We start from the raw sequence: 26,029 nt of genomic DNA, 5'->3' as shown, positions 1-26,029 counted from the left end.
TAAATACATCTGCCTATAATAATACCTTACAGTTACATAGTCCTTTGAAAACTTCAAAGCATTTTTACATTTATTATTTCATTTGAACTTCACAACAACCCTGGGAAGTAGGTATACCAGGTATAATCCACCATCACCACCACCTAAAAGATGGCTAGACTGAGGCATAAGCATGTCAAGAAACTTCTCTGAGGTCACATAACCAGTTGGTGTCACAACTAGAACTGGAGCACTGGAATTTTGAAACTTAAGCCTGTGTTTTCTTGGCAGAAAGCGTCTTGGCTACAGCTCGATCTACCCAGAGTTCATGTGGAGATTTGCAGCTACAATTTAATTGGAGAATACAAATCAGGCATGCCTAAAGAGCTCTACAGAAAGGAGATTGTTTCTCTTAGATCATGACTGTGTTAGAAAAGGGAGGTAGAGAATAGAGTCAGTTGTTTCAGACAATGCAAATTACAAACAAACAGAAACACTTTGTAATCAGTTTCTGGATATTTTGGGGGCTATTCATTCATTAATTCGCGTATTCATTTTTTAAAGTATCTATTAAGTGCCTTTATATAAGAGACTGTACTCAGCACTTTGGGGATGATACAAAGAAATGTATTTAATGGGGGGGGATGAATTATGAAGATAATTGCCATTTTATTCACTGCCTATTACCACCTGGTAGACGAAATGCCTTCCTTGCAGAAGAGCAAGATAAACCAAAACAGATGAAGAAATTGGGCAACTAATTTCCTTTAATTCTCTCCCTGTAGGAAGCATTATTTTTTTAAGTCAAGGTGATAAATTGTCCTGCCAGATACACATAACACCAAGTTTGCTATGTCATCTAATATAACACAGACTAATTATAATGACCCCTTGAAACTAGGGAGAGTAGGCTTAGGTTGGTGTCAGGTTCTTTACCAGGAACACCAGATCAGGATTTAAGGGAAAATGTTAGTATCTAGCACAAAAAATGACTTCCAAAAAGCATCTCTGAAGGCCAGAATTAAGTCTACAATACTTTCCCCTGCCTGGCTCCTAAACAAACTTTTCCTCTTGGCAGACATGCTTAAGGATGTAGACAAAAGGGAACAGAGGCACCAGTGGGCACGAGGAAAACAACCAACAGAATCGAAGGCCCTGTCATTTGAGTGGAAGATAAGCCAAGAGTTTGCTAATGAGTGTTTCCTTGGAAGTCACTTTATTTCTTTATTTATATGTTTATCTATTGTTGAGAGAGAGACAGAGACAGAGAGAGATCAGGGGAGGGGCAGAGAGAGACAAATCCCAAGCAGGCTCCAGGTTCTGAGCTGTCAGCACAGAGTCCGATGTGGGGCTTGAACTCACGAACCCTGAGATCATGACCTGAGCCAAAGTGGGAGGCCCAACTGTCTAACTGATTAGGCCATATGGGTGCCCCGGAAGTCACTTTTTGAAAAAAGCGTTTTCCTGGACAAATTCCTTCACTTTCTAGTGTAAATCCAAAGGCAAATTTTGTGCTAATATTACACACATTGTAAGTACTTGTTTGGTATGCCTTAGTTTATACTAAATGTACGTAAATAGTGTCACTGAATGAAACTACTGATTTTTGTTGTGCCAGGTCCAGCTCAGCCCTCTTTGTGGGTATGTGAAAGTGTGTGTATGTCCATATGTGCTGTTTATTTGCCTTGTGTGTATGTGAAGAGTGGAGACTCAGAGTAAATCCCAGCTCTGTCCCCATTTTGCTTCTCTGGGTTTCCATTTTTCCATTTATACAATTTCAGGATTGGAGTCAGTGAGCTCTAAACTCTGTTCCAACTCTACCATCCAGTGATGCTTAGTTTTTAGATGTTTTGTTATTATTAAACAAAAATTATGTACTCCACTCAATATACTTAGCAATACAGTAGGGTCCTGCTTCAGGAAAATTCATCATAGTTAGATACAAAATCTTAAGTCAGATAAAATTAAGTTTATTCATTTTACAATAATGATTATTTGATTTGCAAAATAATTCCCCAAATGGCAATAAATAACAAACTCTGGTTATACATTTAAAATAAAGATTTATTTTTAATCCAAGTTTTCATGAAGAGTAATTTAGAATGAGACACACTTGCATTAAATTAAAAAAATATATAAGCACATAAATGTCATAAAATCATTGTATTTTGGAATGCTAAGGGAAAATTTCAACCCAACTTCCTCATTTTACAAAATAGGGAACAAAGGATCAAATAAGATTACTTATTACCTCAAGATCACATATGCACCCAGCAAAGGCCCTGAAAAGAAAATCAATGGCAAAACGTTTTCCATATTTTTCCCTATTCACATTATGAACCACACCTCTACATTTACTTATGAAGAACATAATCACAGCTGTTCCATGCTTAAATCAAGGCATATTAATTATTGAATAAAATTTAAAGTCATAATGTAGACTATCAAGTTCATCCTGTATGGGCGCATCGTATTTTAATAGTCTAAATAGTAGATTCACATGCTTAATTTAAAGTAAGTTAGTCTACCTATGAGTTTCTTAATTTTGCTGACATTTGAATTGCCACTGAAATAACAGTGCTTTGCTATTATGGTCCAGAATTATTTTAGATATATTTTTCAGTATTTTTATAAATAATACTGTGATTTTTTTTATAACATGAATACACACTGAAATCTGTCAATAATATGTTTTCTAATATCAACATTCACTGAAATTCCAGGTATCCTTATAAGTGTTAGAAGGCTTGACTCCATTGCTCCCAGTCACATAAATGAGTTTCATTTTATTATTCTTTTCGGCATACTTGTATTAAATGCTAGTAACTTCCTTTTATTCGGTTATCATTTTAGCGCAATGATTGTAAATTAAATATTAGCACAAAATACTAACCAGTTTTCAGGCACACCACTTTATTTTTGCCATGGACCCCGATGTTTGAAGTTACTAGGGCTCTTTAAAACTAATCTATGCTTCCAGCAATTCATTGATTCATACTAAATCAGGCCAGTTAATTTTAACCTTGACCTCCCACAGCTGCACTGCTTTACTCAGTCCCAAAAAGTCCCTGCTTCTGCTTGTTATGAAGCAAGAGTAGAGAGGAGAAACAAAACCCATTCCTTTAAGAAAGATTCCGCCTCCTCTTTTATTAGTAAGCGCCTAATGGTATCTGGGGAGTCTCTGCTAAGTCACACACTTTACTACTCAGCATTGGGAGAAGCTGCTGCTGCGGCTGCTGCTGCCGCCGCCGCCGCCGCCGCCGCTGCCGCCACTGCCGCTGCCGCTGCCGGTCTGTGGCTGCAGTGGGTTTCTGTGCAGCACTGCAGAATCCACACCTACAGAACAGAAGACACACACGTCTACTACCCTGTACGCAAGAAAGCCTTGCATCTTCAGCAGGTGAGCCGATCTTTTATCCGTTCTGTCTAGAAACTGTGGGAAAGGGAATGATCCTGGAAAAGATTGCTCATCAGACATGCTTGAAATGGATTATGTTAATTTGTCTTCCTTTGCGGGGGGAGGGGGGTGTCTAGATTTGTGACTGGCAAATGCTGTATATACTGGAGACTATTGTCTGATAAGTGCTGTTAACATACTTTTTTTTTTTTTTTGCTGATTATTAAAAGGCTAACATTGATGCATGCAAAAGCTTTTCATTTTTTGCTTTATAAATGCGAGAAAACATCCAGCCACTCCCAATCTCTCTCTCAAATACTGCAGATATTTTTAAATGCCAAATAAAATGACAGGCTGAGCGTTTTCTAAATATTTTCTCCCCAAAGTTAGGAAGCCTTCCCCATGATCCTTTAGGGGTATTTAAAAATCATAAGGCATGGTTAGATTTTGAGCAGATGGGAGATGGTGGTAGACTGAAATTTCTATAGCCTTAGTCCAGTGGAGAGAGAAAATGAGGATAAATGAATCACAGTTTGTGCCAACACAAGATTCATTTTCCACACTTCATATGTGGGAAGAGGAAACTACATTTTAATTAGCACATTTTTAGGGAAGAGGGAGGGGATGAAGATGAGGGGGATGGCATGAAGTATTTGAGGGGGAAGAGAAGAGTCTGCAGAGGAGGAAGGAAATGAAGTGGACTGTCGCCAGTGCCTTGGAAACCAAGGGAGATAAGGGTGGGGAATGAAGTTTGTTCTGCTTGGTAGGGTGGGGTTGACTCAAGGGACCATGAATAACCAGAATGGCGCTTGGAGGGGTGTGCTTGTGAGTGGATTCGTGCCCGTGGAGGACACGTGTGAGGGAGAGATGTGCCAGTCGTAGGTGGCAGAAAAAGATACACATTCCTGGGAGGTCTGTCTCGAGAATAGCTTAGGGTGAGAAACGTGTCTGGGCGATGGGGTTGGGGGGCTCAGTGTCACCTGTGGATGGATCCACATCCCTGCTACTGCACGTTGCAAAAGTTTACCCAGCCCCGAATTCATTTTCAAGGCTGGCGCTGCCTCCCTCGACGTTTCCCCTCCATGATGTCAGCTCTTATAAGGTCACAAGGCCAGGGGCCAGAGTAGGGGTGAAGACCCTCCACTGGTCCAAGTGGAGCGGGATTGAGAGAACCCCTGCCCTGCCCCTCTGTGGACGTGGGGGGGGGGGGGCAGGAAGCGCCCAATAGGCAAGCATGCTGAGAAAATCTAGGCCCCTCCTATGGGGGGCGTGCGGAGGTCGAACCTCAGCAGTGGCCTCCCTCTCAACACCCAGCAGCCAGAGTAGGCGGCAGAGGTTGACAGAAAGCGGCGGTTCAGCCTTGGGACGGGGAGGGCTCGCTCAGGTTAGGGCGGGCAACATTTCTGAGGTGGCTCTCCTCCTCCTGGTACTCGGGTTTCCGTATCGGGGTCGTTTCCCCCTCCGACCCTCAGGGGACGCCACGGATCGGAACTGCATAAACCAAAGGAGGACGTTGAAGAGGTGCCAAGCAGCCGCCTAGCGCCAGGCCCTCCGAGAGGCCCAGCCGCCCGGTAGGTCCTGGCGGCGGCGGCTGCACAGATGTGGTGCTAGAGGGCGGGGAGGGGGCCGCAGCGGGCGGAGCCAAGGCTCGAGAGGGGCCGTAGGGGCCGCGATGGGCGGGGCCCTAAGGAGGCGGGGCCCAGAACATCCTGTGATTCCGAGGGGCGGGGCTAGGACGCTCGGGGGCCCAAGGGGCGGGACCAGGGGCTTTGGGGGCTGCGGGGCGAGCCTTTGGGGGGCGGAGCCAGGGGCTCTTGGGGGCCTAAGGGCGGGGCTTAGGGGGCGTGGTCAGAGGACGTACCGGGGGCGCTTGGCCAGTCCCGCCAGAGCGCGAGCGGCCCGCCGGTAACGGTCGCCAGGGCGAGTGGCGGGAGGGGAAGGAAGGGGGTTCAAATTATTTTTTTAAAAACTGTGAGCGAGAGCCAAAGGCATCGCGACCCAGGTGTCGCCGCTTCCTGCTGCAGAGGGCTTGGCGCCCAGGTCCCTCCCTTCTCACGCCCCCTCCCCTTCTGCCCTCCCCTCTGGAGCCTCGCGGCGCTTAAGAGGCGGCGGCGGCGGATCGAGCGGCCGCTGCAGTCCCGGCGGCCGCGGAGAAGGAGGAAGGAAAGCACAAAGCCCGCTGCGCGAAGCGAGCTGCGAGGTAATCCTGAGAGAAGAGAAGGCGCCGTCGTTGAGCCCCTCCTCCCGGCGGGGACGGCTGGCGCCCGCGCGGGCTGGGCTGCGGGACCCTTCCGGGGGGTCTCGCGGGGGCTGGAGCGGCGCGGCTTGCGGGGCCGATGGGACTTCCTATTGGATGTTCCTGCGGCCTCAGGTGAATCTCTCTCTGCCCCCGCCCGGGGGCCGAAATGGGAGCCTTGGGCTGGTGCGAGGGGAATAGATTTGCGGGGGAGGGCCTTGGGGCGTCGCGGGGTGGGCCCGATTCTAGGGCGCCCTCTGGTTTCCCTGGAGAGGGTGAGGCGTTCTGAAAATTGTGAGCTAGTTGAAGCGTCAGTGATTTGGGAACCTTAGCCCTGAAGGTGCGCTCTCGGAGGGTGGGAGGTTGCTGCACTTGGAAAAGGTGGAGGGAGGTAAGGGAAGGAATGTTGGTTTGTTTTCCTCATTGAAAAAACTTCTGTTACAAGTTGAAAGTATTCAACTACCTTTCTCCTGTGATCCGCGCGTCCCCATCCTCCGGCGCGCACACACAGCCCTACAAACGCTCACACGTTAGGTTGTGCTTCCTGCCTGGGGTGACAAGCAGAGTTGGCAGTGGGTCCGCTTTGCTGGTGTTTGGGGCACGTCCAGCCTCTTTGGAAGTATCCTATAGCTGAGGCAAGACCACAGAGACAGGTAGAAGAAACTAGGCCTCCATTAAATTGGCAAGAATGGCCTCAGGTGAACTTTTTTGTTGCAGAGATTTAATTGCAAGTAGGTGCCCGCTTAAAATGGGAGCGTAGTAAAACCACTCATTTCTTTGGCACATGTGCTGTTGCAATCGACCACTGTAGTGGTAAGGAGAAAAATGGAATTTCACTTAGCCAGGAGGTTTTGAGTTGGGATTATATGAGCGAGTTGAGTTTGGTGAGCGAGTTGGTAAGCTTCTGGGGTTGGAACCAGCTACATAAACGTGTGTCCGTGTTTATGTTAAATTATACAACATGTTAGATTTAGCAGTGTGAAGTGGTTGCTTTTCTGGAATGAAGTGCCTCTGCATCATGCCTGGTGTATCCTAATTTGGACTTCAGAAGACTTCTAAAGAGGGTATTGTTAAAGAGACTAAGAGTGCAGTGTAATCTGTCGTTAAAATAAGATGTTTGTTAAAAATTTGTGTGATTAAGGTATGGTCCCCACACATTTATACGGTTAAGTTTAAATTTAGGGAGCATATGTGTAAAGTTTTTTTGTCTCTAAATCTTGATTGCATTGTAATTGCCTTCTAACTCCTTTTGCTTAAGTTGAGTGGATTAATTTTGGACAGGGAGGGCCAAAAAAACCACTACATTTAATGCTTCAACTTTTCAAAGAGTTCACTTTTTTTTTAAGGTGTTTATTTTTGAGAGAGCTTGAGAGAGAGAGAGACAAAGAGACAGAGTGTGAGCAGGGGAGGGACAGAGAGAGAGGGAGATATGGAATCTGAAGCAGGCTCCAGGCTCTGAGCTGTCTGCACAGACCTGGACGTGAGGCTTGAAGTCAAGAACCATGAGATCATGACGTGAGCCAAAGTCAGATGCTTAGCCCACTAGGCCACCCAGGTTCCCCTGAAGAGTTCACTCTTAAAATCAACCTCAAATACTGGCATGTTGGTAATAGTTTTTAAAGAAAAAGTGGTGTATCAATTTTGAATGTTAAATGTAATTTTTTTAATGTTTATTTAGTTTTGAAACTTTTAAAAAATGTTTATTTTTGAGAGAGAGAGAGTGTGGTGGAAGGGCAGAGAGAGAGGGAGACCACAGAATCCAAAGCAGGCTCCAGGCTCTGAACTGTCAGCACAGAGCCCGACATGGGGCTTGAACCCACAGACGAGGAGATCATGAGCCAAAGTCAGACATTGAACCAACTGAGCTACCCAGACACCCCATAATGTTTGTTTATTTTTGAGAGAGAGAGAGAGAGCGCACATGCGCGGGAGCACACAAGCAGGGGAGGGGCAGACAGAGTGAGGGAGTTGGAGGACCAGAAGTAGGCTCTGTGCTGACAACAGAGAGCTTGATGTGGGGCCCAAACCCACAAACTGGGATTACGACCTCAGCCGAAGTCAGATGCTTAACCTACTGAGCTACCCAGGTGCCCTGAATGTTAAAGATTATTTAAGAATTCTTGAGATTGTTGTTTTTTGGGACATTCAATATGTTATAGCTTTTTACATGTATGATAACAGGAAATGTTGGTAAACATCTGACATGACAGGTGATCATAAAACACCTGGGAAATATTTATTTTCATGCTAGAAGGATTGTATTTTCAAAATAGGTTTTACATTCTAAAAATGAGAAAATTATATTGTAACTTTGCTATTTCTGGCCCCTTTTTTTCAATAATGTTGTACTGGGAATAACATGAGCTCCACTCAGTGATGTTTAAAATGAGGATTTGGTCTTTGTAAAACCAGAATGTCTTGGAGACTAAGAGCACATAGCTTCAGCTCCCACACGCAATCCTAAAGTTTAGACTCAAGGTAAGGCCCCACTTGTGCAGTTGTGAGGTTTCCTAAAGTAGGTGTATCACGTCTGTTTTGGTTACACCTGAGCCTATATAGGTTGTTAGCTGTTTAATCTGTTCTGTTGCAAAGCAGGTGGTTAGCAGTACTGGGCAGCACTTATGCGTGTCATCAGGGTGTAAGAAGCATTTGTATTGAGGGAAGAAATCCTATAAAAAGCATAGAAACCCATCTGTGAACAAATTCAGTTTGTAGAGTGTTAAGGAATGATAATCAGAACCTTAACCGAGTGGTGTTATGTAAAGTGTTTAGAATATAGTATGGTTCTCAGTGCTTTATGTGTTTACCATCGTTAGTATAGAAAATGACTCTTTCCTGGTGGTTCTATTACGCTACCTAGCAAGTGAAGACTCAGCAAATACTTGTAACTACTAATATTTATTTCCTCTACCTCTGCACCAGTTTTATATGTTTTACTTATTCCTCATGACAACCCAGTGACTAAAGAGACATAGAAAGTTTAAGTATTTTGTCCAAGGAGTATAGTTACTAGGCGCTACAGGCTGGTTCTGAACCCAGAGTGTGACTCTGGAGTGAGCCTTGCTATTATACTTGCAATGGTAGTTACAAATCATTGAAAGGTCTTCGCGGTGTTCCAAGACTACAGCTGCGCCTGTGCTTGTTTAGCTACAACTTGCTGTGTTAATACCACCAGGTTTTTAAATATGAAGAGTGGTGATTAATCTGCATTAAGTAGAATCACCTCTTGACTTTGGAAGAGGATTCTTTTGATTCATACAATGTATGTTTAGCTAGGATGCTGGGATTTGAGCTAGAGTATGTTATCTTTTTAATTACTAAAGATATTAAAGTGTCTCTCTGTCCTCTTTTTTTTTTTTTTTTTTTTTTAAGCTTACTAGGTGTTGTTGGGCCCCACCAGGCCCAAGAGGCACTAGTTCCCCTTGGAGAGATTCTGGTTCTAATCAGTATCTAAATCAGTAGGCCTGATCTTCTGACTATCAACAGCATACCAACCTAAGATGGATTTTAACTTAAATTTGTTCTAAATATCCCCTCAGATGCCTTCTAAAATTAGCTGTAAGATATAACTTGTGGCTTATACTTTGTCACATTCCTCAAGGAATTGTGTGTTGCTGCTTCACCAGTGTAGTTGAGAGGTCAGGCACATAAACCATAACCCAAATTAGGAGCTGTTTTAAGTAATGTTTAGAAGCATTAGTGTAGGGGCACCTGCGTGGCTCAGTCAGGTGCGTGTTGGACTCTTGATTTCAGGGTTGTGAGTTCAAGTACCACATTGGGCTCCATGCTGGGCTTGGAACCTACTTTAAAAAAAAAAAAAAGGAATTACTGTAGAGAACTGAAAAGTCCTTTTTTTGATAGTTTAGTGAAACATAAAGTTAGGAAAAAAAAATTTTTTTAATGTTTATTCATTTTTGAGAGACGGAGATAGAGCATGAACAGGGAAGGGGCACAGAGAGGGAAACACAGAATCTGAAGCAGGCTCCAGGCTCTGAGCTGTCAGCACAGAGCCCGATGGGGGGCTCACACTCACAAACTGTGAGATCATGACCTGAGCCAAAGTTGGACCCTCAACCAACTGAGCCACCCAGGTGCCCCAGGAAAAATTGTTTTAAAACAAGCATATGTTGAATTAAGGAAGCTCAAGCTATATTGAAGATACAGGTTACTGTTTCTCATCTAAATAAGCACTACATTTTTTGGCTAGAATTAATGTTCAGGGTTGTTTCCAAATCCTTTGGAAATACTAAATATGTAGAGTTGGAATAGAAAAAAAGTCTTAAATGTCTAATTAGAGCCCTATTCTTTTAAACAGACACCTTATTTAAAATTGAGGAGTTGTAGACTGTCATATCGAGGTTCAAAATGAGTGCCCTAATACTTTCTTTCATGTCTTCTGTGTTAATGGTTTATCATTTGATCTTGGGGTCCATTCCAGTCCACTTATTTTTTAAGTGTATTTAGAACAGTGAGAGTGAGCTCACGCATGCATGGGGGAGGGGCAGAGAGAGAGTGCGAGAGAATCTCCAGCAACCTCCACACTGTCAGCTCTGAGCCCTTATGCAGGGCTCAAACCCATGAACTGTGAGATCATGACCTGAACCGAAATCGAGAGTTGGACTTTTCACCAACTGAGCTACCCAGGTGCCCCTCCAGCATATTTATAGATGAGATTATTATGAGGTCTTTCAGGTTCTGCAAGTGACTAAGCTCTCTTGGCCAAAAGCCAAGACAATCTGAAATTTTTTCTGTAATGGGTTGTATGTATTGAGAATCCTCCATATCATACAGGTTAGAAGTCTTTCGTTGACTTGAAAGAAAACATGTCGGTTATCCCTTGTATATAATAACTCGATGAGTTTAATTATTTTTTTCGTCTGGCTGTCACTGGCTATGGACACACATGTGTGTAACCATCCTACTTGGGGGATATTCTTCCTTTCATGTAAAGTTAAAAAATTATTCACCTGGAATTCATGCAATACATAATCTGAGTGTCAACGGTATGCATTGGACAATTTTAACTGAAAATTAATTTTGTGTTAATTAAAATTAAGTGTTAGAGGAAAAAAAGGTTTGTGAGCTCTTTGTGACCTCTTTATGTTACGTGTATTTTAATAATCTTTTATATCTGGACAAGTTTCAAGATGCAGTTCAAAATTAATTGCACAGTTGACAACCTATTTGGATGTTGAGGTGGTACTGTTTAACTTACTCTGAAGCCTTAGATGATAGTACAGATAACGAGAATCAGAGTCTCTTGTTTCCTTAAACTAATTTTTGTTGGATACCTTTGAAAAGCTGCATTAATAATCTCAGGTTTCTAGGACATTACTTACTACATTGAAAGAGCAATTTAATGAGGAGTATCCTAGAAACCTTAAAGAATGAATGTGGCTTTCAATGTTATCTAGCATAACCCAAAAAGTGGTACCATGATCACCGTTTTATAAAATGAATGAAACCCATCTTCGACATTAAAAAGTTTACTGTAGATTTCCTTCTTAGGAAGATAGTATAGTCTGTTTTCTAACTATGCCAAAGCTGAACTGTTGTTGTAAAAGATGTCTAGGCTTTGACATATAGTTACATCTGCTAATGAGTTTAGATGTAAATTGAGCTTTTATCTGATGTAAAACCGAACCCCGTTGCCACCATATACTTTATACTTACTTGTTTTTAAAAGTTGGCATTAGTTAAAGCTTAATTGTAACTCCCAGGTATAAGATGAACTTTGGAACTATTTGTTTCAAATTGTCCGAAACTGTGCCCGAGGATACTGGTGTATAGGCGGTACATTAGCTAGCATTTAAGATTGCTACCTCCTCAGACAAGGCTACAATTTGAACCTGGGATGATGAAACTCCCTTTTAATGCAGTATGCACACATGGTTTCCACAGGATAAAAATTTCTTACAACTAGCCAGCCAAGGGTAAAAAACACTTTTTGGAAGCTTAAGGACAAATGACATAATGTTCTTAAAACCAATGTCTCAAGAAGTGCACTGTATATATTAATAAAACTTCTGGTGGGGGCGCCTGGGTGGCTCAGTCGGTGAAGCGTCTGACTTTGGCCCAGGTCATGATCTCACAGTTCGTGAGTTCAAGCCCTGAGCCAGGCTCTGTGCTGACAGCTTGGAGCCTGGAGCCTGCTTGTGATTCTGTGTCTCCCTCTCTCTCTGTCTGCCCCTCCCCAGCTCATGCTCACACTCTGTCTCTGTCAAAAGTAAATAAACTTAAAAATTAAAAAAAAAAAAACTTCTGGTGCTCACAAGGTGCATTAAGGCAAGTAGACATTAAGGCAAGTGATTCATTAAACAAGATGGAACTCTAACTCCAGTTAACATACATGAAATTGTTACTTTGTTCTTTGTGCTATTTTTCATACTCCTTTAAATTTATTCTAATATATATATATATATATTTTTTTTTTTTTTTATACCTCCCTTATCCCCTTACCTCTTTGGAAAAGGAAAGGTATGAATTCAGGAGTCTGTTTAATTAAGCTCCTGGCTGTTGTTGGTTGCCTCCTAGGGGAGCTGGAATTCCAACAATGTAGAAAAAGCAATTAGGTTGGAGAAGTGCTGAGTTTTTCAGTATCTTGGGAGTTGGTGTGTGCCTTTAATTTGTCACCATCAGCAATGTTTCTGTGACGTTCTTCCACAATGGCTCAGCTATCTTGTACAAGGATAGCGTTTCCTTCTTCCTTTTACCATACAATATTCTCATGCTGTCATCTTTTGATCTGCTGGAATGACTAAATGCCATAGCAAAAAAAAAAGGGGGGGGGGATTTACTCCGTATCCTCATGGAGAAGATAATTAGGCTTACTTGGAGTGTCTGAAGAAATGTATTTTGGGATCAAGTCCTTTCCAGGGACTCTTTAAGAACACTCTATTTTTAATCCTTCAGAAAGTAGAGCCAGCAACTGTCAGCTGCATTGTCACTTCTAATCTCATTTGTCTTATTAGTACATGAAAAGATTCTATCAGGGCAGTGTTTCTTACTTCTAAGGAAGTGGTTGGGGAAGGGTGATGGTCACAGCTCAAGTGGAGTTGTGAATGGCCTTAAGTGCATAGGATGAGCAGCACAGATAAGAGTGGAAAGGGGAAAAGATTGGCAATGGAGTTGATGTACTGGTCTTGTTGTTTGTCCCACTCCCGCAACTTTTTTTTCTCACTTTAACTTTTAAACTGTGTTGTTGTTGTTGTTGCTGTGTTGCTGTTTTGTTTTGTTTTACCTTGCCTTCCTCTGACTTTTATTGCTGGGACTGAGTTTTACCTCTCCTAGAGAAAGGTGGAATTTTCAAGGTGATTCGTATCTGATCCCTTAAAAGCTTGGCTTTCAGCTAGAGTGTGCTAACAGGAATTTCCTTCCATTGCTCTCCCCAACTGTCAGTTTTTTAAGTTTCAAAAAAAGATCTCAAACAGAAGTGTGAGAAACCTGTCAGGTAATAGTTGGAAACCATTATGCATTAAAGTAAGATACATATTATTAATGAATCATAAACCCATACTGTTGAAACACCTTTTTGCAAAACTAAATCTACAGTAATTTTGTATTCGGCTATTTCTTTTTAAGTTGGTATTGAAAGTTATTTTTAACCAAAACATTGAAAGTAATATGAAAGAAATACATCTTTTATTGGTCTTAGTGAATGTTGATAATGATAAAAATCATAGTTTTCTAAAATATTATTAAATACTCTAATAAAATACTAGAGGGACAATGATTTGGTCACTAGCCACTGAAAGACAGTCACCTCTAGAGTAGAAAGTAATCAGAAAGGAACATTTTATACCTGAATAAGAACGGTATATCTGCTTGATATAGTGAAGGCTCTGAGAAGCTGATTACTTGGTAATCATTTGAGTTAGTTGATTTTATATTGTGTTTGATGTTATATAATCTGAATTTCTCTGGGCTCTTTAAAAGTGTCTAGTTGGACCACCAGCTTTTGATGAATGCATTTCTGGCGGGATTGTGACTATCATTAAGTGCTTTGAAGAGAGAAACCCTGTTTTGTATCACACCTGACTGTCACAAAACATGCTTCTTGGAGCTTGTTTAATTTGGGCTCAAAGGGAAGAGTGCCATCTACTGAATGGCCAGCATCACGTTGAGCAGCCCCAAGTTTTTCTTACAGAACTCTCCAGGCTACTGAAGAAACCAGACTGAGCTTCATTGAAGAATTCGACAGGATCTTAGTACTAAGTGGAATTGCTGCTTCCCTAATTTTAATTATACTTTCCAGCAGGAGGCCTAAACCCATGATGAAGAACTAATTCACCATTTGTTGGATTGCGTGGGAACGGAGAAAGTTCAAAAAGTTGTTGAGACTTTATATTAAAAAATAGTCTAGCAATGATGAAATCATTATTAAATCAAAAGTGGTAAAAAAAATTATTTTAATGAGGCATATTTCATTAGTAGTTCTGCTCATTGATGGCTTCTGCAGACAACAATGATATTGTTTAAAATTTGGGCCTAAAATCAGAGAAATCACTTGTTTATCTGGAGGTAAGGGTTCTAAGAGTATTTGAATATTTCAATTATTTTTTTCTCTTGCCCTTTTGTCTTCGTTTCTTTTTACTTTGCCTCCATTTCTAAGGCACTATTCCTGCTTGAGTGATTTCAACTGTTTCAGAGTGGATTTTGTTTTCCTGTACTCAAGGAGCCTCCTGGATTGTTCTGTCCAGTTTGTCCTAACTTCCAGAGACTGTCAGTGATAGTAGTCATGGGTAGAGCTAGAGGTCACAAAACCAGTTATAGGATTATGATACCTGGAATAGGCCTGTCAAAGCCAAACAAGAAGGAACTTTGACAATATGAATTGAAAGGAAGCTTTGAAATTAAAATATCTTTGCTGTTATATATCTTATGTAATTAATCAGTAACCATTTTTCTCAGCCCTTAAAACCTGCCAAGGATTATATTAAGCACTTTACATAAATTATCTGGAATTTAGTTAAGTAACTTGCCCAAGTTCATACGGTTGATAAATGGCAGAGTCCAGGGCTGACTGCTTTAAACAGGATGCTATACTGCTCATTTATTTAAGTTTGTTCTTGTTGGTGACTACACAAAGACTTGAACCAAGATCAGAATAGTATTTATGCCTCTGCTGGAAAATATTGGTAGTTTTTTGTTTGTTTTTTAAAAGGGTGATGAAATGGGTAAATAGGATTGAAATTTCAGAAAGATCAGGAAGTATGTAAGGTAGACCTTCAAATATTTGCTATTTGGTTTATCTAAAATATTCATTTCTTTATTCCTTTCTCTATATTATTAACTTAAAACCACAAGAAAAATTTGAAACAGTGAATTGTTTCATGTTGCTTAAAATGTGCTACTTCATGGGAGGAGGGGTTGGGCTACAGAAGGGTTTTATGCTGGGATTTTGGCGGGGGGGGGGGTTGCTGGAGGGGAGGGATGTGTTAATTGTCTTTCTGTATTTTGCTTCTAAATATTTTTAGGTAGTAATACTGTAGTAATACCCCATGTCCACAGCACAATAAAACTCAACCATGTGCCAATCAAGATCTTGGGGGAACAATTTGTTGTGCACACCAAGTGTGCTCTGAGTACCGTACCTCTAATATATGTACTAATAGTTTTGAATGCATTATTTTCTCAATTAAGAGAAATACCTACTCTTTGAATATGGTTTTGGCTTTTAAAACCTATTTTGACCTTAAAATATCTTGATTACTGTAACGGGTTGGGAATCATTGTTTTAGTATAACCAAAAGCTTCTAAAATTGTAGTTCAGTGATGGTTGTGCTGTGTATTCTTTTTTTTTTTTTTTTTTTTTTTTTTTCAACGTTTTTATTTATTTTTGGGACAGAGAGAGACAGAGCATGAACGGGGGAGGGGCAGAGAGAGAGGGAGACACAGAATCGGAAACAGGCTCCAGGCTCCGAGCCATCAGCCCAGAGCCCGACGCGGGGCTCGAACTCACGGACCGCGAGATCGTGACCTGGATAAAGTCGGACGCTTAACCGACTGCGCCACCCAGGCGCCCCTGTGCTGTGTATTCTAAACCCAGTCACTCCTTTAAGACGACCTTCCCTTTCGTATGTAAGAGAATTATGCTTTGCCTTTCAGAAAACCCCATGGGAACATCAATTCCATAACTCCTTGGATTCTGACTCTGCATTCCAGTCAAATGTAGGAAAGTTCAGCAACAACTAAGATGACAGCACAAAAGATGTTACTTGCCTGTGTGTGATAAATACTGAATGACAGGTACAGATAACAAAGGCTATAGGTCATCTGGTCAAGAAAGGAGCCCCATAAATGGAGTGGTCAGAAAAAATCTCCAGCAAAGAGGACAAGGGTGGGCCTTGAAAGACAGGATAGGACTTCATTAGGTGCAGGGTATGGAAAGAATTTTTGGCAAAAAATTACTGTCCATGAAAATATTTTTTTTTTCTCTAGTATGATGGGAGATCGTTTATAATAGTGGTTCGCAATGTCTTCCCACTGCAAGGCACATAAAGGCTACAGTATACTCTTATCAGAAATAGTGCCAAGGACACACATCCCTAGGAGGTATATTAGAGTATTGCAGGGATGAGAGGGAGAGAGCGGTGGTGAAAATTAACCTGACGTGAAACCTGGTTCTTGTGAACCTGATGTGAAAATGACTGGTTCATAGAAACCTCCTAACACTGCTATTTTGAAGTAATGCTTAGGGAAATTGGTACTTGGAAGAAGACTTCTCATCATTTCAGGGTGCCTGGGTGGCTCAGTCGGTTAAGTGTCCGACTTCGGCTCAGGTGATGATCTCATGGTTTGTGAGTTTGAGCCCCTCATCAGGCTCTATGCTGTCAGCACAGAGAAGGGGCCCAGAGGCTGCTTCAGATCCTCTGTCCCCCTCTCTCTGCCTTTCCCTGCACACATGCACGCTCTTTCTCTCTCTCAAAAATAAATAAACAATAAAAAAATTTTTTTTTAAATTCTCATCATTTAAAATTTTTTTTTCTTTTTTAATGTTTGTTTATTTTCTTTTTTTTTTTTTTCAACATTTATTTATTTTTGGGACAGAGAGAGACAGAGCATGAACGGGGGAGGGGCAGAGAGAGAGGGAGACACAGAATCGGAAACAGGCTCCAGGCTCTGAGCCATCAGCCCAGAGCCCGACGCGGGGCTCGAACTCCGGGACCGCGAGATCGTGAGATCGTGACCTGGCTGAAGTCGGACGCTTAACCGACTGCGCCACCCAGGCGCCCCAATGTTTGTTTATTTTCAAGAGAGAGCGAGACAGAGAGCAAGCAGGGGAGGGACAGAGAGAGGGACACACAGAATCTGAGCTATCAGGAGCTATCAGCACAGAGCCCGATGTGGGGCTCAAACCCATGAACCCTGAGACCATGACCTGAGCTGAAGTCGGATGCTTAACTGACTGAGCCACCCAGGTGCCCCAAATTCTCATCATTTCTAACACTGAATAAGAAAAGCCTCTTTTGGGGAAGAGATGTGCCTTTTTAAAGAAAATCCGAATTTGTCCATTATGTACTTTGCCAAATACTGGAGTGTAATTCTGTTGATGGCTCTGTTGTATCTTTTAAATCTAATCTATGGATAGAGTTGTTCATATTATGAAATATAATTTCTACTTAGTTTTTGTTAAGAAAGTCTGGTTTTGAATTTTAGAGGATTTGTTCCAAGTGTTTGAATTCTCTTAAATTTTGTAATGCTTGTCACTTATTTTTTGAAAATTACTTAGTGTAAGTATTCAGGATATTTTGAGCAAGTCACTTTATTTCTTTTTCACTTTAGTTTTCTTAATTATAAAATATGTGAGGGGTTGGGATAGATCATCTTAAGAACCATTCCAGTTTGAAGATTCTGTGAGTTTATTTCCAAGGAAGGTAAAGTCACCAATTAGTGGTTTTACTTGGAAGGTGGCCAAAAACCTATGATTGAACTGTGTGAAAGTCCTGGGCATAGGTCTAATGGAAGGCCAAAACCATGAAAGTCCTTGGCTCTGTGTATATGTGGCAGTTGAGAAAAAGACATTATCATTCCAGGTCCCCCAAAGTTTATTTTAGTTCCACAGAAACTAAAGGCCTTTGGCAATGGACAACGGATAGAACCTTGTCAAAAACAATGAAGTGAACAAGGATAGCATTTTTTTTCCTAAAGCAAACTGTCGAAACATAATGGCATATTTTTCTAAAAATGGTGTTTTTCTATTCCCATTCCATCTTTACTGTGTTTGGTATATTGGTTCCTTATAAATATTTCCGACTTCTGTTTTTAGTTCTTCTTTTCTGAGCAGTTTTATGTTTCCTTTTATTCATTTATTCATCTAGCAAATATTTATTGAGCACTTAATACATGCCAGGCCTTGCTCTAAGTTCTTGGGAATTCAGTAAGTAGAACAGAAGAACTCTCCTGTCCTAATGGAGTTTATATTCCTGAAGGTAAATAGAAACAAGTAACTTGGGGCGCCTGGGTGGCGCAGTCGGTTAAGCGTCCGACTTCAGCCAGGTCACGATCTCGCGGTCCGTGAGTTCGAGCCCCGCGTCGGGCTCTGGGCTGATGGCTCGGAGCCTGGAGCCTGTTTCCGATTCTGTGTCTCCCTCTCTCTCTGCCCCTCCCCCGTTCATGCTCTGTCTCTCTCTGTCCCAAAAATAAATAAACGTTGAAAAAAAAAATTTAAAAAAAAAAAAATAAAAATAAAAAAATAAAATAAAAAAAAAAAAAGAAACAAGTAACTTGTGTGCTGTATTGGTTTAAATGTTATGGAGAGATACAGAACTGGGAATGAAAATAAAGGGATTGTTTGGGTGTATGGCAAATTTAAATAATGGCTAGGTGAAGCACTCATTGAGAAGGTGACATGTGAGCAAAGACTTGAAAAAGGTAAGGAGCATGTGTGTGATATAAAGGGGACGATTGTGTCAGGCAGAGGGAAAACGCCCTGAGGCTCAAGAGCATCTAGCATAGATGAAACAGAATGAGGGATGGGTTTGAGAAGCTGTTGGATGACTTCGAAGAGGTGGGACATGATCTGACACAGATTTTCCAAGGATTATTTTGGCTGTGTTTTGACACCAGACCATAGTGGTGCAATAATCTTGGTGAGAAATGATGTACCTGGTAAAGGTGGTGAGATGTGATTGGATTTTGGATATTTCTGGCTGATATAGCCAACGGGATTTGCCCACTAGGATGTGGGGTATATATGTGAGTCAAACTTGAGACCAAGGTTTGGTGCCTAGGCAAAAGTTTGCAGGAGGAACAAATTTGGGAGGCAAAGGGAATAGGAGTCCAGTTTGAGACATAAGTTTGAAATGTGTATTCAATATCCACTTAGAGATACTGAGTAGGAAGTTGCTATGAGTGAAAATATAGTTATTGGCTTATTATATAAACTTGATGGTTGTCATTATTTTCCTCTTTCACTTTTAAATATTTCCATATTTAATCTCTTTGATGACTAGAATAAACTTTGTTGCAGTAAGGGTTTGATGTCTTGCTTTACATCTTTATGTTTTAAAGGGATTTAATATGTTGTGTAAAACCTTGAATTTATTTTAACTTCTAAAGACACTTGGTCCCAAAGGAAATCTTTTTCTCTAGGGATAGAACAGTTTGTGCTTTTTTAAAGTTTATTTATTTCTTTTGAGATAGAGAGTGTGACTGGGGGAGGGGCAGAATGAGGAAGAGAGAGAGAATCCCAAGCAGGCTCCTCATTGTCAGCACAGAGCCAGATGTGGGGCTTGAACTCATGAACCATGAGATGACCTGAGTTGAAATCAAGAATGCTGACTATGGATGCTTAACCAACTGAGCCATCCAGGTGCCCCTAGAACAATTGGTTTCAATCAAAATGTGAAACTGTTGTTACTGTCCTTTGAAATGTGTGTGTGAATGTAAAATAGAACAGTTTGGCTATTCCTCAAAAAGTTAATACAGTTTAATGGTTAAAAATAGTAACATATAGTTACCATTATGACACAGCAGTCCTACTCCTAGGTATATACTCAAGGGAAGTGAAAACATGTGTTCACACAAAAAACCTGTAGACTATTGTTCATAGCAGCAGCATTTGTAATAACCTAAAAGTGGAAACAGCTAAATGTCTATCAGCTGATTAATGGATAAATGTATATCCATGCAATGGAATTTTATTCAGTCATAGAAAGGAATGAAGTACTGATATATTCTACAACTTGGATGAACCCTGAAAACATGCGAAATGAAAGCAGCCAGACATGAAAGGCTAAACATATCGTCTGGTTCCGTTCATGTGAAATGCACAGAGTAGGCATATCCAGCAAGCAGATTAGTGGTTGCCAGAGGCTGGGGGTGGGGGAAATAGGGAGTGACCTGCTTAATGGGTACTGGGTTTCCCTGTGGGATGATGAAAAAGTTCTAGAAGTAGACAGAGTTGATGGTTGCACGGCATTGTGAATGTACTAAAAGCCACAGAATTGTACAGTTAAAAGACTGAATTTTATGGTATGTGAATTACATCTCAATTTTTTAAAAAGATACAAGGAAAAAAAAGTGTGTGCACATGTGTACACAAAAACAACTAAAACAACGTATGTGGACCTTATTTCTAAAATGGAACTGCTTTCCCAGTCCAAAGTTGATGAAGCGTGACTACCACACTAAACCTGGTTTAGCTTGCTTCGCCTAGAGAGTCAGAGTTAAGGTATTTAGATCTTTCAGGTAGACATCAGGAGGGAGTCTGAGATCCTATCCTTGGCAAGTCATAGATGAGTCTAATTTTTTTTTTTTTAAATATCCAATTTCATGGAGATGGCCTACATATGCAAAAGAAAGCTCTAAGGTTATCATTTCTGTGAGTTTCAGAAAATAGAAACCAGTATATAAATAAGTTTATTAGGTCTTAATTAAGATGGCTTCTTTCTCTGTACCTATAATTTAAAAATATCGAGAACTCAAGTCCCAATAATTTTCTTTTAGCCAAACCAAGATGATATTTACTTACTTTTTTTTTTTTTTTTTTTTAGTGTTTATTTATTTATTGAGAGCACAAGTTGGGGAGAGGCATAGAGAGAGAAAGAGACAGAGAGGGAGACTGAGAATCTTGAAGCGAGCTCCAGGCTCTGAGCTGTCAGCCCAGAGACCGATGTGGGGCTCAAACTCAGATACTGTGGGATCATAACCTGAGCTGAAGTCAGGTGCTTGACTGACTAAGCCACCAGGTGCCCCGATGATATTTACCTTCTTAAAAACATTATTACCATCAAAGAATTGCCTGCTAAGGAAATACATGAAAGGGTTATCTTTAACTTTCATATACCACTTACTACCCTAATGTTATTTTTTTTATTAAGATACAATTCATATACCATAAAATTTGCCCCCAATTTTATTATGAAATATATATATATATACATTCTAATGTAGGAATTCTAATAAAGGAATACATAAATATATATACATATATATACGTATATACATATGTATTTATATACATATGTATTTATATATGTATATATACTAATATATAATATATATACATATGTATATATATACTTATGTATTCCTTTATTAGAATGAAAGCTTCTAGACAAAAGAGGTCCCTGTTACTTGAATGGTTTGAGATGTTTTCAGCATTTTTTTTTTTAATGTTTATTTATTTTGAGAGAGAAAGAAAGCACATGAGTGGAGGAGGGACAGAGAGAGAGAGGGAGAGAGAAAATCCCAAGCAGGCTGCACTGTCAGCACAGAGCCCGATGCGGGGCTCAAACTCACAAACCGTGAGATCGTGACCTGAGCTGAAGTCAAGAGCCAGATGCTTAACTGGTTGGAGCTACCCAGGCACCCCAGTTTTCAGCATTTTAAGGGCAACACATGAACTGGACAAGAAGTGTGGTGGGGAAGATGGGCACCTATGTAACTAACTCCAACACTAGCCTGAGAGCTGTGTTAAGGCAGCAATGTAAAGGAAGTCCAGGTGGGCAAAGGGAAGGGAAATGTTTATCCCACTGAAACAATTCATGAAGGAGGTTGACATTTTTTTTTTTTTAATATTTATTCATCTTTGAGAGACAGAGCATGAGTGGGGAAGGGGCAGAGAGAGAAGGAGACACAGAATCTGAAGCAGGTTCCAGGCTCTGAGCTGTCAGCACAGAGCCTGATGTAGGGCTCGAACTCACTGACTGTGAGATCATGACCTGAGCCGAAGTTGGACGCTTAACCAACTGAGCCATCCAGGTGCCCCGAAGGAGGTTGACATTTGAGTTGAATTTTATAGGATCTTCCAAATGTTGGAGGAGGGTGAATTACAGAAGTTGATGGAAAGCATGTCGGTCTGTAGGATAAATGTGATGGGCGAGGAAACAGGAGAGGTAAGGTTGAGAGCATTAGATCATGAAGGCCTTGGGTACTATTTTAAGAAATTTAGATTTTATTCCAGGGCACTTATTTTAGCTGATGAGAGGCATAATCAGATGTGTCCGAGATTGGTGTGTGAAGAATGTTGTCATGGAGAAAGTGTTGGCAGAGAGACAAGTTAGGCATTTTGAGATGAGCAAATGAAGTAAGGCAGTGGCTTTGAGATTAGAAAGGGAGGAATGGGGCATTTTGAAGGCAAAAAATCTGTACAACTTGCTAAATAATGTAGAGGTGGAAGGAACATTCCATCACCATGGGTAGAAATTTAAATGTTGCATTTTACTCCATTTCCAATTCTGATTTATGACAGAGGGAGATGGACTTGTACTACTAGAAATGAGGAAGATTTGTAAATGTATCTTTTTCTTACCATACATAAAAGACTTTAGAAACGTGACTACTTTTTAAAAAAAAATTTTTTTTAGCGTTTATTTACTATTGAGAGACAGAGCCTGAGCAGGGGAGGGACAGGGAGAGGGGGAGACACGGAATCCAAAGCAGGCTCCAGGCTCTGAGCTGTCAGCACAGAGCCCAACGCGGGGCTCGAACTCACGAACCCTGAGATCATGACCTGAGCCGAAGTCTGATGCTTAACCAGCTGAGCCACCCAGGTGCCCCAAAACCTGACTACTTTTTAATTTTCCTTAATTTTTACTGCTTGTCAGTTATTACCCAATTGTTCAGTCTTTGGATTTGTTTTCATTTGTGCCTTTGGAAATGGTTAAGTAATCCTCATTTTGATTTAATACTCTTTTTGTTTCCAAATGAAACTTCCTCCCTATGCTGTGCTTTGTATTTTAAACTTTTGCATAGTGGAATAATAAAAAAGAATTGAAGATATTGGGCATTTTAATATCGAGTATTGCATGCTGTCATTACAGGAAGTCATTGTGCCATCTTGAGGTTTCCCCCTTGCTACCATTTAGTGGTTTGTCTTAGAACTTCAAAAGTAAACATGTGGTGGGGCACCTGGGTGGCTCAGTTGGTTAAGTGTCCAACTCCTATTGGCTTGGGTCATGATCTCACAATTGGTGAGTTCAAGCCTCACACTGTCAGCATGGAGCCTGCTTTGGATTCTCTCTCTCTCTCTCTCTCTCTCTCTCTCTCCACACCCCCCCCCTCAAAATAAATAAAACTTAAAAAAGCTTTCAAAAGTAAACATATGGTAAGTTCTTATAGGAAACAATTAGAAAATGTCAAAAGAAGCACATTCAAAATAAATTTTTTTGGTGTAAATTTAGTAGAGAATCCAATCCAGTGAGAGTTTTTACATATTTGTATAATGAAACAAGTAATATAGGATATGTCTCCTCCTAATGTTTCCTACTTATTAAAAGGCATGGCTGGTAATTTTTGTTGGTTTATAGCTCCTTCTAATAAGACATGTAACAAAGAGGGTGATCTACTAGGATGTAGTTATTTTATAAATAGATGGAAGAAAATACCAGATTTAACAGAACTGACTTCTAAAATATTACAGGATAAAACTTGCTTTTGTGCTTTAAAATTTTAAGTATTGGGGTGCCTGGGTGGCTCAGTCGGTTAAGCGTCCGACTTCAGCTCAGGTCACGATCTCGCGGTCCGTGAGTTCGAGCCCCACGTCGGGCTCTGGGCTGATGGCTCAGAGCCTGGAGCCTGCTTCCGATTCTGTGTCTCCCTCTCTCTCTGCCCTTCCCCCATTCATGCTCTGTCTCTCTCTGTCTCAAAAATAAATAAACATTTAAAAAAAAAATTTTTTTTTAAATAATAAAAAAAATTTTTTTAAGTATTAAAATAGCTTATTCAAAAGCAATTCTTAAAATTAAAAATACTTCATATAAATTTCTCTGAAAATTTTGGGGCACCTGGGTGGCTCAGTTGGTTAAGGATCCGACTTTGGGGGGCGCCTGGGTAGCGCAGTTGGTTAAGCGTCCGACTTCAGCCAGGTCATGATCTCGCGGTCCGTGAGTTCGAGCCCCGCGTCGGGCTCTGGGCTGATGGCTCAGAGCCTGGAGCCTGTTTCCGATTCTGTGTCTCCCTCTCTCTCTGCCCCTCCCCCGTTCATGCTCTCTCTCTGTCCCAAAAATAAATAAACGTTGAAAAAAAAATTAAAAAAAAAAAAAAAGGATCCGACTTTGGCTCAGGTTGTGATCTCATTGTTCATGAGTGTGAGCCCCACATCGGGCTCTGCACAGACAGTGCAGAGCCTGCTTGGGATTCTCTCTCTCTCTCTCTCTCTCTCTCTCTCTCTCTGCCCCTCCCCCACTTGCACATGCATGCTCTGTCTGTCTCAAAATAAATAAACTTTTAAAAAAATACTGTGAAAAGTTTGACAAAAGCGTAAAAAGCACTCACTGATTATTTAAAAGCGAGAATTTGTTAACTTCATTTCTAAGGTAAACTTAACTGCGAGTCATATTTTTATAAAATCATTTTCATTTTTAAATATTTGAAATTAACTTTGGAGTAAGAAACTTCAGCACATGGAACAAAATCCAAAAGGCACAAGAGTATACAATGAGAAGAAAGTTGTCACCCCACCCCAAACCATTCAGGTCTCTTTCTTTCTTGTATATTCTTCCAGAGATATTTTTCATTGTTTATTTTTAAATTCCTGAATCAAGACTTTGCCTGCCTACAACTGGATTAATTGCTGTGTAAGAAATAGAGCCTTGGGCTTAGAACAACCTGGAGAAAAGCTAGTGCTGTTCTGGGTATAGTTTCCAGATCCTTTCTCTTTTTTTTAAAATTTTTTTTTTTTAACGTTTATTCATTTTTGAGACAGAGAGAGACAGAGCATGAACGGGGGAGGGTCAGAGAGAGGGAGACACAGAATCTGAAACAGGCTCCAGGCTCTGAGCCGTCAGCCCAGAGCCCGACGCGGGGCTTGAACTCACGGACCGGGAGATCATGACCTGAGCCGAAGTCAGACGCTTAACCGACTGAGCCACCCAGGCGCCCCTCCATTCTCTTTTTTAAGAGTGCCCTTTCCTAGCTTTCTCTCCACTTACAGCAGAGGTATGGAAAGTGGGAGTTGGAAATTGTAATCATCTGTCACTCCTGTTTCACCCTAGGCAATTACCAATAACTTTATGAAATGATACATGCTAACAGCACATTCTGTTTGAGAAGTGCTCCCATAGGAAAACATCCTTACTAGGGAGGGCAAAGAAGGGGTCAGGAATGGTCAGCCCTTACCATCTTTGCACATCTACCCCATGATGCCAGCTGTAACTGTGTCTCTTCTAAAACTTTTAATTTTTAGTAGTTGGCATTATTTTGTTGACTGCCTTTGGCCATCCATTAAGTCATAAGATTTTCTCCCAAGTCTTGCGATTGCCTGACTCTAAACTTACAGTTACTAGACTTGGTTTCTTTTTTTGTTTTGAATGCTGTTTAATAGAATGTCATTCCTATGCAGATACGATAACTTATAGTCTTATATTGGGGGGGCAGTTCTTTTTAAAATTTCCAATATATTTAAATTTGTACCAGCCATCTTTTATTGGATATTCTCAATTGGGCTGTGAAAGGATTCAGCAGTGATGGAATTCCTCCAGGTGTGCCAGGCCACCCTCCACACTGGGCCCTCTTCAGTGGTACTCACTTAGCCACTCTTGTTAGAGGTCCTTGTAAGAAAGGCAATAGTTGAACAGCACATAAGCTGCCAGCACCATAGAAAGCCCAGCAATTCTTTCTTCACATTGACTTACTTGTAATATTGGTAGTGAGCTCTTTGAAACCCTCCAGCAGTGCCTTTAGGGATGAAATTCTGCATCAGTATCCAGCTTGCCAGCTTCCCTATTTTAACATCCACGAGTTTCTTCTTCACTAGTACAGCTGATGCCATCTGGAGTCCTGGGTGTCTGGTGTCTTCCAGTATTTTTTAATGTGGTAAATACAACATAAAATTTACCATCTTAGCCACTTTTAAATGTGTAGTTTAATGGTAATCTTATATAACTGTCACCACTATCTCTAGAACGCTTCATCTTGTAACCTTGAAACTCTGTACCCATTAAACAATAATTCTCCATCCCTCCTCCATATTC

General features: G+C 40.9%; 1 protein-coding gene across 4 annotated transcripts in view; it reads left to right on the top strand.

Moving 5' to 3' along the window:
• Window positions 1-3,297: 3,297 nt before the first annotated feature.
• ADD3 (adducin 3) overlaps window positions 3,298-26,029 on the top strand; it is a 124,762-nt gene continuing 102,030 nt past the window's right edge. Inside the window, exon 1 of one of the 4 annotated variants that reach the window (XM_030335549.1) lies at window positions 3,298-3,379. The gene's annotated coding sequence lies outside the window, so the exon portion shown is untranslated. Of the gene's footprint in view, window positions 3,380-4,719; window positions 4,948-5,265; window positions 5,577-26,029 lie in introns of those variants that run through there. The other 3 variants (XM_032595279.1, XM_032595278.1, XM_030335548.2) reach the window with 3 other exon arrangements.

This window comes from Lynx canadensis, chromosome D2, assembly GCF_007474595.2.
Source record: "Lynx canadensis isolate LIC74 chromosome D2, mLynCan4.pri.v2, whole genome shotgun sequence".
Lineage (NCBI taxonomy): Eukaryota > Metazoa > Chordata > Mammalia > Carnivora > Felidae > Lynx > Lynx canadensis.
The sequence above is the reverse complement of the archived record's forward strand: the minus strand, read 5'-3'. Positions and strand labels throughout refer to the sequence as shown.